Consider the following 12,143-nt stretch of genomic DNA (forward strand, 5'->3'; position numbering starts at 1 on the left):
CAAAGTCCACATGTATTCTCTCCAAACTGAATGGATTAATAAACTAAGGCTATTTATAATGGCTATTCATATATTATGAAGCAGTTTCATATCCCTTATCTCATTTGGTTCTGACAACAATCTTGTAAATAAGGTTTACAAAAGGCAATATTATTGTCCCCACTTTAAAAATACAGAAACTGAGACTCCAAGATTAACTGACCATCCACAAATTTCAAATACAATGAACGCTAAAGACAGAACTGGAGGTCTTTCTGAATCAAAGTACCCTTACTCTCTACCTTACCACAAACATATTATTTACCCTAAAAATTATAATATTCTCACATGAAGCTTGTGGTTTTTAGAATACTTTCGCATCCATCATCTCATTTGAGCTTCATAATAGCAGGCAATGGTCACACAGGAAAAGGATATGAGACCTTGGATCTAGATTGGGTAAAGGGCTAGAACTGTGACTTGTGCATAAAACTGTAAACCTCACAGGACTGTATTTGAAGATGCAGAGACAGGTTCAACTTATACCTATCTCTCTGAAATAAAGTCACAAGTTTAAGAGGAAAAAGAAAGGCTATCAGATTTTCTACAAGCACAGTAGGTCCCAGGTAGTTAGCTGAAGCACAGGACTGGTCTCTTCCCAGCTGCCAGAGCAGAAGGGAGCTACATAGGCAGACTACTCCCTCATGTTGCACCACTCCCATGGTGGTACATGGTGGATAGCTGTCAGCTTAGAGAACTATTGTGTAAACGCTAAGACTTCTGTTGCTCTTTAGACACCTGGCTTAGCATAGTACCTGGCATATACATGTTGAACTATAAACCGAATGTGAGCCCTGGTGGGAGCCTGGTGTTATTGGGGAAAATATTTTAGTTGTTCTGCTAGTCATTCTGCCAGTCTGGACTCCTTTTGTTCTGGGGCACAGTGAGACCACTCATACAAGGCCAATGATCACTTGACAACATGTAAGGTGGGATTAGAACATGGCAGAGATGGACACTCTAAGAACAGCTTCAGGGAAAGTTCACTACTCCATTTCTATCAGTCCACCATGATCATCCTTAAGGATACCATTCCTATATGAAAAACGGAGGTAAAGAAGTGTGCACTGATTAGTGGATTCATTAGTTCCCTCTACAATTAAAGTGCTTTATTCAAGATTTTTTCTACACACCTGCAACAGATTAATATCTGAAAATTGATCATTGAGAAAATTATACACTAATCTAGAAATGAGAGGAATAGAAATAGTCTGTTTCCTGAAATATTATGAACCTGAGAACCCACAGATGCTTGTTGGTTTTTGCAAGGATTATAACCAGCCTTCAGCATGTTATGATTAACATGCTGGGATTTTCTCAACTGCTCTCTCCAAAGTGAATAGATTAATAAACTGGTTTTTGAATATGCAGTCTGGGCAATAAGAATATCCAGAAGTTCTGCACTGCCCTCAGGAACACAGGGTTTGCATGCAGCTAGAGAAATGAGTGCTCTACAAGAGGCCTCTGGAGATCTGAGGGCTTACTGTTTTGCTCCAGTGGACTGCCAACTAAATTTCTGAAAGGCCTCTGTGATTTCTGGAGAGTCCTTTACCTTTCTGTGTGAGGTCCAGAGATTTCTTGGGGTCAAAAATTCAATAGGCACTTAATCCCAAGTGTCTCCAGATCATCACTTCTGCTATGGTCCTTCTTTATCTTTAATTCATCACAGTAAGTGTTTTCTATAACCCACTCTAACCTATCCAAAAATCTTAATTATATGGTGTAACATGCTACTAACCCTCTGGAGACCATGAATTTCACTAGTTTGTATCACAGTTCTGCAAGGTAACCCACAAAGGGTGTGATCTTTAAGCTCTAATGGTATCTGAAAAACTACGCAGAGGGTGCCTTGGTGTTAAATTGAACTTCTGACACCACAGATCTTATAATATTGTCCAGTTATTTCTCCTATGGCATTCAGACAGGGTCTCTGGTGTTTCTTCAAGATTAACTCCAACTCCCAAGTTTCAATGTTCAAGTAACATTATGATAACCACTTCTAAATAAAAGTTACCATTCAGACATCTCAGTACCTAAGAGCAGGCTTAGATCCAATCTCAGAAAATTGAGAGGCTGTACCCCAAGGACAGAGAGCTAAATTATCACTTTAAGATATTTTACAAAATATCCGTGACTTCTCCAAGGATCTGGCTGAAGGTAGGCCTTCATGTAGAATGGAGGCCCTGAAGGTCAGGGATGAGCACAATCTTTACTGAGAGAGGAAAGTGTTAGATCTGTTCAAGGCGCTTCTCTCTATAAACTTAATTTCCTCATTTGGAAATTGGGAAAATCTCAACCTTCTAACTCCAAATAGCCGAAGCAATCTTGAGAAAGAAGAACAAAGTTAGAGGCATCACACTCCCTGATTTCAAACTATATTACAAAGCTTTTATAATTAAAGCACTGTGGTATTTGGCATAAAAACAGACATATAACAAAACAGAGTAGACACCCCAGAAATAAATCCATGCATATATGGTCAATTAACGTACAACACAGGAGCCAACAATATACAACAGGGAAAGGACAGTCTCTTCAATAAATGGTGTTGGAGGGGTGCCTGAGTAGCTCAGTTGGTTAAGTATCCGATTTTGGTTCAGGTCATGATCTCACAGTTCATGGGTTCGAGCCCCACATCAGGCTCTGTGCTGACAGCTTAGAGCCTGGAGCTGACTTCAGATTCTGTGTCTCTGTCTCTCTCTGCCCCTCCCCGACTCGTTCTGTTTCTCTCTGTCTCTCAAGAATAAATAAACAACATTAAAATTTTTAAAAATAAATAAATGGTATTGGAAAAACTAGACAGCTACATTCAAAAGAGTGAAACTGGACCACTACCTTACACCATACATAAAAATTAACTCAAACTGTATTAAAGACTTGAATGTAAGACCAGAAACCATAAAACAGAAGCAGTAAGCTCCCTGACACAGGTCTTGGCAATTATTTTTTTAAATCTGACACCAAAAGCAAAACCAACAAAAGCGAAAACAAACAAGTAAGATTATATCAAACCAAAAGTTTCTACACAGATACATGAAAAGATGCTCAACATTAATCATCATCAGGGAAACGCAAATCAAAACTACAATAAGATATCACTTCACACCTGTCAGAATGACTAAAATCAGTAACACAAGAAACAACAACACAAGGTGTTGATGGGGATAAGGAGAAAGGGGAACTTTCTTGCACTGTTGGTGGAAATGCAAACAGGTGTAGCCACTGTGGAAACCAGTATAGAGATTCCTCAAAAACATAAAAACAGAACTACCCTATGATCCAGCAGTAGCACTACCAGGTATTTACCCAAAGAATACAAAAATACTCATTCAAAGGGATACATGCACCCTGGTGTTTATAGCAGCATTATCTACAATAGCCAATGGAAATAGCCCAAGTGTCCACTGATTAATGAATGGATAAAGAAGATGTGGGTATATGTACGCAATGAAATATTACTCAGCTGTAAAAAATGATAAAATCCTGCCATTTGCAACAATACAGATGGAGATGGAGAGTATTACAGTAAGTGAATGAAGTCAGAGAAAGACAAATACCATATGATTTCACTCATATGTGGAATTTAAGAAACAAAAGAACGGAGTAAAGGGGAAGAAGAGAGAGAGAGAGGGAAGAGACAAACCAAGAAACAGACTCTTAACTATAGAGAACAAACTGATGGTTACCAGAGGGGAGATAGGTAGGGGGATGGGTGAAATAAGTGATGGGGATTAAGGAATGCACTAGTGATGAGGACCAGGTGTTGCCTGTAAGTGCTGAATCACTAAATTGTACACCTGATATGGGAGAGGGGGGGAAAGAGGGAAGCAAACCATGAGACTCTTAAATATAGATGAGGGTTGATGGAGGGAGGTGGGTTGGAGATGGGCTAGAGGGGTGATGGGTATTAAGGAGGGCACTTGTTATGATGAGCACTAGGTGTTGTACCTAAGTGATGAATCACTGAATTATTCTCCTGACACCACTATTGCACTGTATATTAACTAGAATTTAAATACAAATTTGAAAAAAAGAAAATAAATAAAATAAATTGTACGTCAAAACTAGTATTAAACTGTATGTTAACTAACTGGAATTTAAATAAAAACTTTAAAAAATTTTTTAAGTTTCTGCACAGCAAAGAAATCATCAACAAAAAGAAAAGACAACTTACATAATGTGAAAAAATAATTGTAAACCATGCATCTGAAAATGGACTAATATCCAAAACATATAAAGAGGTGATACAACTCAACAGAATAAAAAAAGTCCAATTAAAAAAGGGGCAGAAGATCTGAATAGACATTTTTCCAAAGAAGACATGCAGATGCCCAGCAAGTATGTGAAAGATGCTCAACATCATTAATCATCACGGAAATGTAAATCAAAACCATAATGAGATACCACCTCACACCTGTCAGAATGGCTAGTATCAAAAAGATAAGAGACAGCAAGTTTTGCTGAGGTTTGGAGAAAAGGGAACTATTATGCACTGTTAGTGGGACTGTAAATTGGTGTAACCTCTGTGGAAAGTTCCTCAAAAAATTAAAAGTAGAACTGCCATATAATTTAGCAATTCCACTTCTGGCTATTTATCCAAATAAAACAAAAACACTAATTCAAAAAGATATATACTCCCCATGCTTATTGCAGCCTTATTTAAAATATTCAAGATATGGAAACAACCTAAGTGTATGGAAACAACAATCAGTGCATGGATGGATAAATAAAAATTGTGGTATATATACAATGGAATATTATTCAGCTGTAAAAGAGAATGAAATCTGGCTGTGACAACACTGATGGACCTTGAGGGCATTATGCTAAGTGTAATAAGTAAGACAAAGACCAATACTGTATGATCTCTTTTATAAGTGGAATTTAAAACACACATAAGCTTACAGATACAGAAAATAGATTGGGGGTTGCAAGAGGCAGGATATGGGGGTGGGAGAAAGGGATGAACTGTTTTGTTCTATTTACATAAATTGAATAAAAATTTTAAAAAATAATCTCAACTTCCTGTTAGAATTAAGAGAACCTTTAAAAGTGTCCTGAAATAATTCCTAGCACATAGCAGGAACTTGATAAAATAAATCGTACTTTGACTTGTATACCTATTCTGAAGAAAAGCTTACTCAGAAGCCAGCATTTAATAATTATGGCTATGGGAAAAACCCTAATTGGTCTCACTGGCTCTATTATCTCCTCTTTCAATGGTTTATTCTGTTGTCAAAGTTGCCTTCTTATACCAGAGCATGTCAGCATCACATATAATTCAAAGCTCTCCATGACCCGTCACGAACCTACAGCAGTAGCCTTATATTTCACTGTATCTTCCTATTCACCACACATTTCCAAATGACCAGGCTACTTGTGATTTCCCTAATGCTCCACAAACCCTCTCCCCACAACCCCACCACTATTTCCATGTTACCACTCAAGCTATCTCATCGATTTGGAATGCTTTGTAAAAGTCTATCTACACAATTATCACCATTACTTGCTGTTCACACACCCTCCTGGACTTCAGATGAGATTTGCCTTTCTCCCCTCTGGTGATCTGTGGTTTTAGTTTAGCTAAAGTTTCACAATCCTCTCCTCTCTCCCACTCCTCAACCTCTCTTCCTTGTTCACAAGCTCCTACCTCTTCCCACCTTAACTGGGATAGGTCTGAGTAAAACAGTCCTCTCTTTGTTCTCATTCTACATCAATCTTCTCATGATTTATTTGGTTTCCCAGATACCCTGATACCAGGAGACTGTGCCCAGGAGAAGGGATGAAAGTATTCTGGTCAGTGGAAAGTATAAAGTCCACTACACACTAATACTTTTGCATTGTGATACCTCTAGATCTCGTGAGTAATTTTAATTAATCTATCACCAAGGAACTGATCACCTTGACGAAATTAATAAAGTCAAATTTTGGAATCAGCAAGGCCAGGTCTCCAAGCCTGGATCAGTCAGTCTAGTGAGGCAGTTCTTCATTCGAAGCTTGTTGTGGCCAACCGGCCCCTTGCCATTGTCTTGCCACACTCTCACTCAGTTTCAGCAGGGAACAGGATTCATTGTTCCATAAAAGCAAGGAGAAGTAGTCAGGATTTTCCAGGGCTGACTCAATCAACTCATAAGCTAAAATAAGAATTGCTTCAACAAGTATGAAATAATGGATTTAATCTTTAAAATTCTTCCCCTCAAATGTTTTTCAACCAGAAGGTAAAAAGAAAATTTGTCCAATGCCAACCGGTTCTCAATACTGACCTCCTTATAACAGCTGAAAATATCAAGAATAAAAATGAACGAAGAGTGTTTGTATTTACAAATAAAATAGCTGGAGAAATCAGAAATATGTTGTTGTGTTATTATTCCATCTACCATCTGATAGAAGGAACTATGAAGGAATTAGGAAACCAATGTTCCATTTTGGCTTAAAAAAGAGAAATAAACCATGATCATTTGCTGCAACATTAATTCTAAATGCAGTGATTTTTGTTAAAGTGTATAAAATATTTTCAAGCTCAGATTTGCAAACAATTGTTTAAATAGAAAAAGGTTAACACAAGCTTCTACCAAATGTAGAACATATAAACATATAAATGTTAAAACCAAATACCATGGTATGTATACCCAAACCCAATAAAAACAAGTTTAAAGTTAGGATTCAATGGAGAGTAGTAGAAAACACAAATAGATTTCTGTGGATATTGAGGATTTTAAATTATTAAAGAACTTTACCAAAATGATTATTTAATTTATAGATTTTATAATAAAAAAATGTTTTAACAATTATTTGGTATGTGTTTCCTTTTAGAAAAGGACAGATTTCTCTTTACCACCCAGGTATTATCTTACAATTAAGTGATTTTGGTTATGACAATAATTTGACATTTCACTTTTAAATTAATCCCATATGTTGTGTCACTTTTTCATAAGCTGCACAGCTGATGATTACTGCAGGAAGCACCTTTATGATGTTTGGGGTGAGACCCCTGAAAAATCCCTTTTTTCCTTCATTGTTATGTATCTCTTGAATGAGGTGAATCATAGAAGTTGTTGTTCCTTTTTCCTCCAGTGCTATAAATTGAAAAAAAAAATCAGTGTAATTCAATATTTAGTCTTTATACATTAAGATAGTCCAATGATTAATGAGAATTTACAGAAGCTAAAATTACTCTAGAATTTACACAAGCTAAAATATAACTCTCTCCCTACCTCTAGAATAGTCTTGTGCTATCCAGTACAGTAGACCCCAGAAACCTGTGTCTATTTAAACTTAAATTAATTAAAATTAATTAAAACTAAAAATCCAGTTTCTTAGTTGCATTAGCAATATTTCAAGTGCCTGACTAGTGGCTTTCATACTGGACAACACAGAGATAAAATATTTCTATCACTGCAGAAAGTTCTTTTGGGCAGCACTTGAATGTCTTTCATAAGGGACCTCAACAACGCATTTGGAATTGGGTATGACACAGTTTGATAGGGCAATGGATGGGTGATTGGATGGATACAGAGATTCCCCACCTGGATTGCAATCTAAATTAAATCTGAAAATCTTACCAACAAGAGGAGAAAACAAATGTAAAAGAATATCACTTGCCACATGACTCCTTAAATAACTTACTGAGGAATATAAAAATAGAATTAGATAAGGTTTCTTTTTCTTTTTGTAAAGTGATAAAGGTATTTTCTTAAAATCTAAATTGCTAACATTTCACTTGAGAGGAAAAAACCAGACAACCTCCCTTCCACCCAATCTCTCCTTGCTAAGGGGATTATAATGTAAATGCAATTCCACAAATGTATTAAGTTCCTGATGCAGAATAAAACAATGATAGCAGAACTAGGGGAAAATTGCATGTTTGCACTGAGTAACTGTTGACTTAATTTGAAGAAAAAAATGTTTTCTATTGTTAGGCACGGTACTTCCTAATTATAAACTCCTTAAGGAGATCATCGGTAACTAAAAGAAATGTGGGAAGTCCCAAACAGAACTTTGGAGAATAAATAAAATCTAAAATTGACAAAGTCTCTACAATAAAAGAATAAATTCAAGACATGTGCCTTAAAAATCAGAGTCTGCTTTTGATTTATCAATTCTTCAGTTTTTCTGCTTTTGAAATCATTAATTTCTACTCATTTAAAACAACCTCATTTTTTAAAACTGTTTTTAACTTAGTTTTTATTATTACCTCATTAAAGTTATCTTAAATCAGTTTTTAATTTATTACTCCATTAAAAAAAAAAAAACTCACCTTGAACCTGCATGTGAGTTCTGCAAGGTTCAGAGGGAAGCTGGCTATCTGACCACAGTGTGAGACAGTGCACTACATCCCAGCAAAATTATTATCCCAGGGTCTACAGAATTTGTTGCATAATGTTCTAGCCAATAATTCTTCAAAAGCTGACAGAGAAGAGAGTAGTAAATATCCTTTAACCATTATGCAAGACTAAGTAGAAAAAAGTGTGCTGCTTGCTCAATTTCAATAAACATACTGGGTAGCTTTTCTTCTATAATGTTTAAGTTCATTTATTTATTTTGAGAAACAGAGAGATCATGTGTGAGAGGGGAAGAAAGAGAGGGAGAGAGAGAGAATCCCAAGCAGGCTCCAAACTATCAGCACAGAGTCCCATGCAGGGGTAAAACTCACAAAACATGAGGTCATGACCTGAGCTGAAATCAAGAGTTAGACGCTTAACCAATGGAGCCACCCAGGAGCCCCTTGAGTGGCTTCTTGATTTGAGAATTACACTGAGCATTTTCACTTAAACCCTTCAGAAACTTGACAAGTCAATACTGTCATCTCCATTTTATAAATTGTATAAATGAAGAACTAATTCAGAGAAACTAAGTTATCAAGTCACAACGCTGATAAATGAGAGGCAACCTTAATCACTTGGTTTAAGTAACTGTTCTTTCCAAAGTCTTTACAAAAGATCGTTCCTACTCCTTGTATAGAGAAGGCTATCCCTACTGTCCTATCATGGACAGGGCATACTGATGTTTTCAAATAAATGTATTCACACAACCTCAGTTTGAGTTTTCCTATGTTCTGTGTCTCTCTGCATGTGTTTTGCTTATTTTGTTTGTTTTGTTTTGTCTAATTGCTTTGGTTTGTAATGACATTCAAAGACCCAAGCAAAATTCTGAAGATTCTCAGAGGGATTAACAGAATAATGTAGAGAAGACTGCATAATCCACTCTAGGCTAACAAAACCACATTTTCTGAACTTTTAAGAAAGATTCATTTTTCCAAATTTGCTTTTCCTTGAATAAAAGTGGCTAGAAAAGTTATTTAAAAATGACGGGTTTTACTTTATTTTTTTTTAATGTTTATTTATTTTTGAGAGAGACGGAGACAGAATGTGAGTGGGTTGGGGCAGAGAGAGAGGAAGGCACAGAATCTGAAGCAGGCTCCAGGCTCTGAGCTGTCAGCACAGAGGCTGACACAGGGCTTGAACTCACAAGCTGTGAGATCATGACCTGAGCTGAAGTCGGACGCTCAACTGACTGAGCCACACAGGTGCCCCTAAAAACAGTGGGTTTTAAATATCACTAAGTGCTTTTAGAACTGTTCATTTATTAAAGGATACAGCTTTACATTATACTGAGGCAACTATTATGAAATGTATAATTTGATGCTTCTGACAAAAATACATTTCAAAATGTCTTTACTCAGTGCATTTATTAGTCATGCAACAATAAAAAGAGAAATATGCAATGTCAATCTGGCAAGAAAGCAAAAGATATTGAACGATAAAAATAAAAGAATGGAGGGAGCCCAACATAAACAGGAGCAATAAAGGCATTTTAATAAGATGCAAGACAACAAAGAAGAAAAGAAATACATGCTATCGTATTCAATACTTTAAGCTTCTATAAAAGGTATGTACATTTTTTTAATTGCTAAACAAAATTGGCTATCTTTTGTATGATGGTGGTACCACCTGCCAAAAATACCACTGGGCCCGTGGCTACAGAACTGTCCTTCCTGCACTGAGAATGAATTGAAGTTCTGCTAGTCACTTACTCTCACCTGGTTCTTATGACCAAATGGTATATATTGTTAAGAGAGTCTATCTAAAACACATGTATGGTCATAAAAATGAAATGATTGGTTGGAAGGGGAATAACCTGGAACCCTACCTGATCAGCAAGCACTACACTATTAGGATATTTGGCCTGTCTCCATGCTGTCTGCCCCCCCGCTGCCCCCACTGGAGCCCCCTATTACTCCTTCCCTCGATTCTCATTTTCATAATGGGGCAGTAATATCTCAGCTTTCTCAATTTTAACTGTACATCAGATTCTTCTAGAGAGTAAAAAACCTAAACCCTAGGCCTCCCCCCAGAATAGTTAAATCAGAAGATCTTAGATGTAGTCCAAGAATCTTATTTTTTAAAGAGGTGATTCTGATATGCATCTAGAGTTGAGAACCAATATTTTATCAGCATTTAGGTCTATAATTATTATCACTGAAACCAAATTAACAAAGAAATACCAAACAAAAAGTTATTATTAGAATACAAGACAACTAATATATAAAATGAAAAGCAAGCCAAATAAAAGCATTCAATTCAACCAAACTTCTATCAGAAGCTATTCCATGTAAAGTCATTTATAATCTGATTTTTAGAATGAAGACTATTATTATACCAAATTTTCAAATCTAACACATAATGTCATAGTAATGAGAATAAATTCACCTCATAAACAGCCAAATCTATGCCTGTATAAGGTAGAATACCTAGAAAGTTAGGAATATAACCTTTGAAAAAGGTTCTAACACCTTCTTGTTTCAGAAGCTTCTTGCCACAATCAATAATCCCAGAATACTGTCCAGTTTCACCAAGAATCATTCTGGTCTTTAGAACCTAAATGTGAATAATATTATAAAAATTTATTCACTCAACTCATCTAGAAATTCAGTAAACTGTATTATATTACAATTTTTACTATCATAGAAATACAAAAAGAAAGCAATTTTAAATAATGATTTTAACCTCTCCCTAATTGACTATTTTTTTAATGTTTATTTATTTTTGATACAGAGAGACAGAGAGAGTGCATAAGTGGGGGAGGTGCAGAGAGACAGGGAGACAGAATCCCAAGCAGGCTCTGCGCTTATCTGCACAGAGCTCCATACAGGGTTTGAACTCATGAGTCATGAGATCATGACCTGAGCCAAAACCAAGAGTTGGATGTTTAACCAAATGAGCCACCCAGGTGCCCCGGCTATTTTTTTAAATATTTATTTATTTACTTAAGAGAGGCAGGAAGGGCAGAGAGAGGGAGAGTGAGAGAGAATCCCAAGTAGGTTCCATGCTGTCCACACCGTCTGCTCAGAAACCTCACAAACGATGAGATCACAAATCATGAGATCTCACAAACCATGAGATCATGACCAAACCTGAAATAGAGTCAGATGCTTAATGGACTGAGCCACCCAGCCACTCCCTCTCTAACTGACTTTTAATTATAAACAGTTGACACAGTACAGAGTTTTAAAAAATCATTTAAATAGGAAAATACAATTAATCACTGTGGTTTTGATGGATAACATCTGTCCAAACCTCCTTAATGTGCTGTAAGGTAACATATTCTAAAACAAACTCATCTGAGGTAACATTATTGCTTCAAAATAAAGCAACTGTAGACAAATTCCAAGTTTAACAAAAGTAAATGGTCATGTTAAAGTGAAGAACCAATATGGAAAAAAAAATTTTTGTGTATATTTAAAATACATACTCTAAGAACTCTTGTTAACAGTGAAGTGTATTAACTATAATTATTAGATATGACGGGCTCATTTTGTGCCCATAAAGTAATAACATAACAGGAGCTATGGGGGCAATAGTAGGCTTCAGTAGTCTGTCTGTGATCAACATTCCTATGCAGTTCTCCTTATAGAACACTCCTGTTCTCTTAAATTCCATTAATTTAATGTAAGGGAGCTCCATATATACTTAGAGAAATGGCTCTCCAAAACAGCCAAGACAAAAAACAGCATAAACTTTTTCTTGATTGGGCAAATTGTGTTATCTTGTTGGAGCTGCCTCTGAGCCATGAGTTGGAAGGCTTTGCTTGAAGAAGTTCTCTGTAGG

The 12,143-nt window shown here is 36.3% G+C and overlaps 1 pseudogene; it reads right to left on the reverse strand.

Moving 5' to 3' along the window:
* Window positions 1–7,125: 7,125 nt before the first annotated feature.
* The window catches only part of LOC106974248 (calcium-binding mitochondrial carrier protein SCaMC-1-like), a 49,566-nt pseudogene continuing 44,548 nt past the window's right edge, over window positions 7,126–12,143 (reverse strand).

Source organism: Acinonyx jubatus, chromosome C1 (assembly GCF_027475565.1).
Source record: "Acinonyx jubatus isolate Ajub_Pintada_27869175 chromosome C1, VMU_Ajub_asm_v1.0, whole genome shotgun sequence".
In the NCBI taxonomy this organism is placed as follows: Eukaryota; Metazoa; Chordata; class Mammalia; order Carnivora; family Felidae; genus Acinonyx; species Acinonyx jubatus.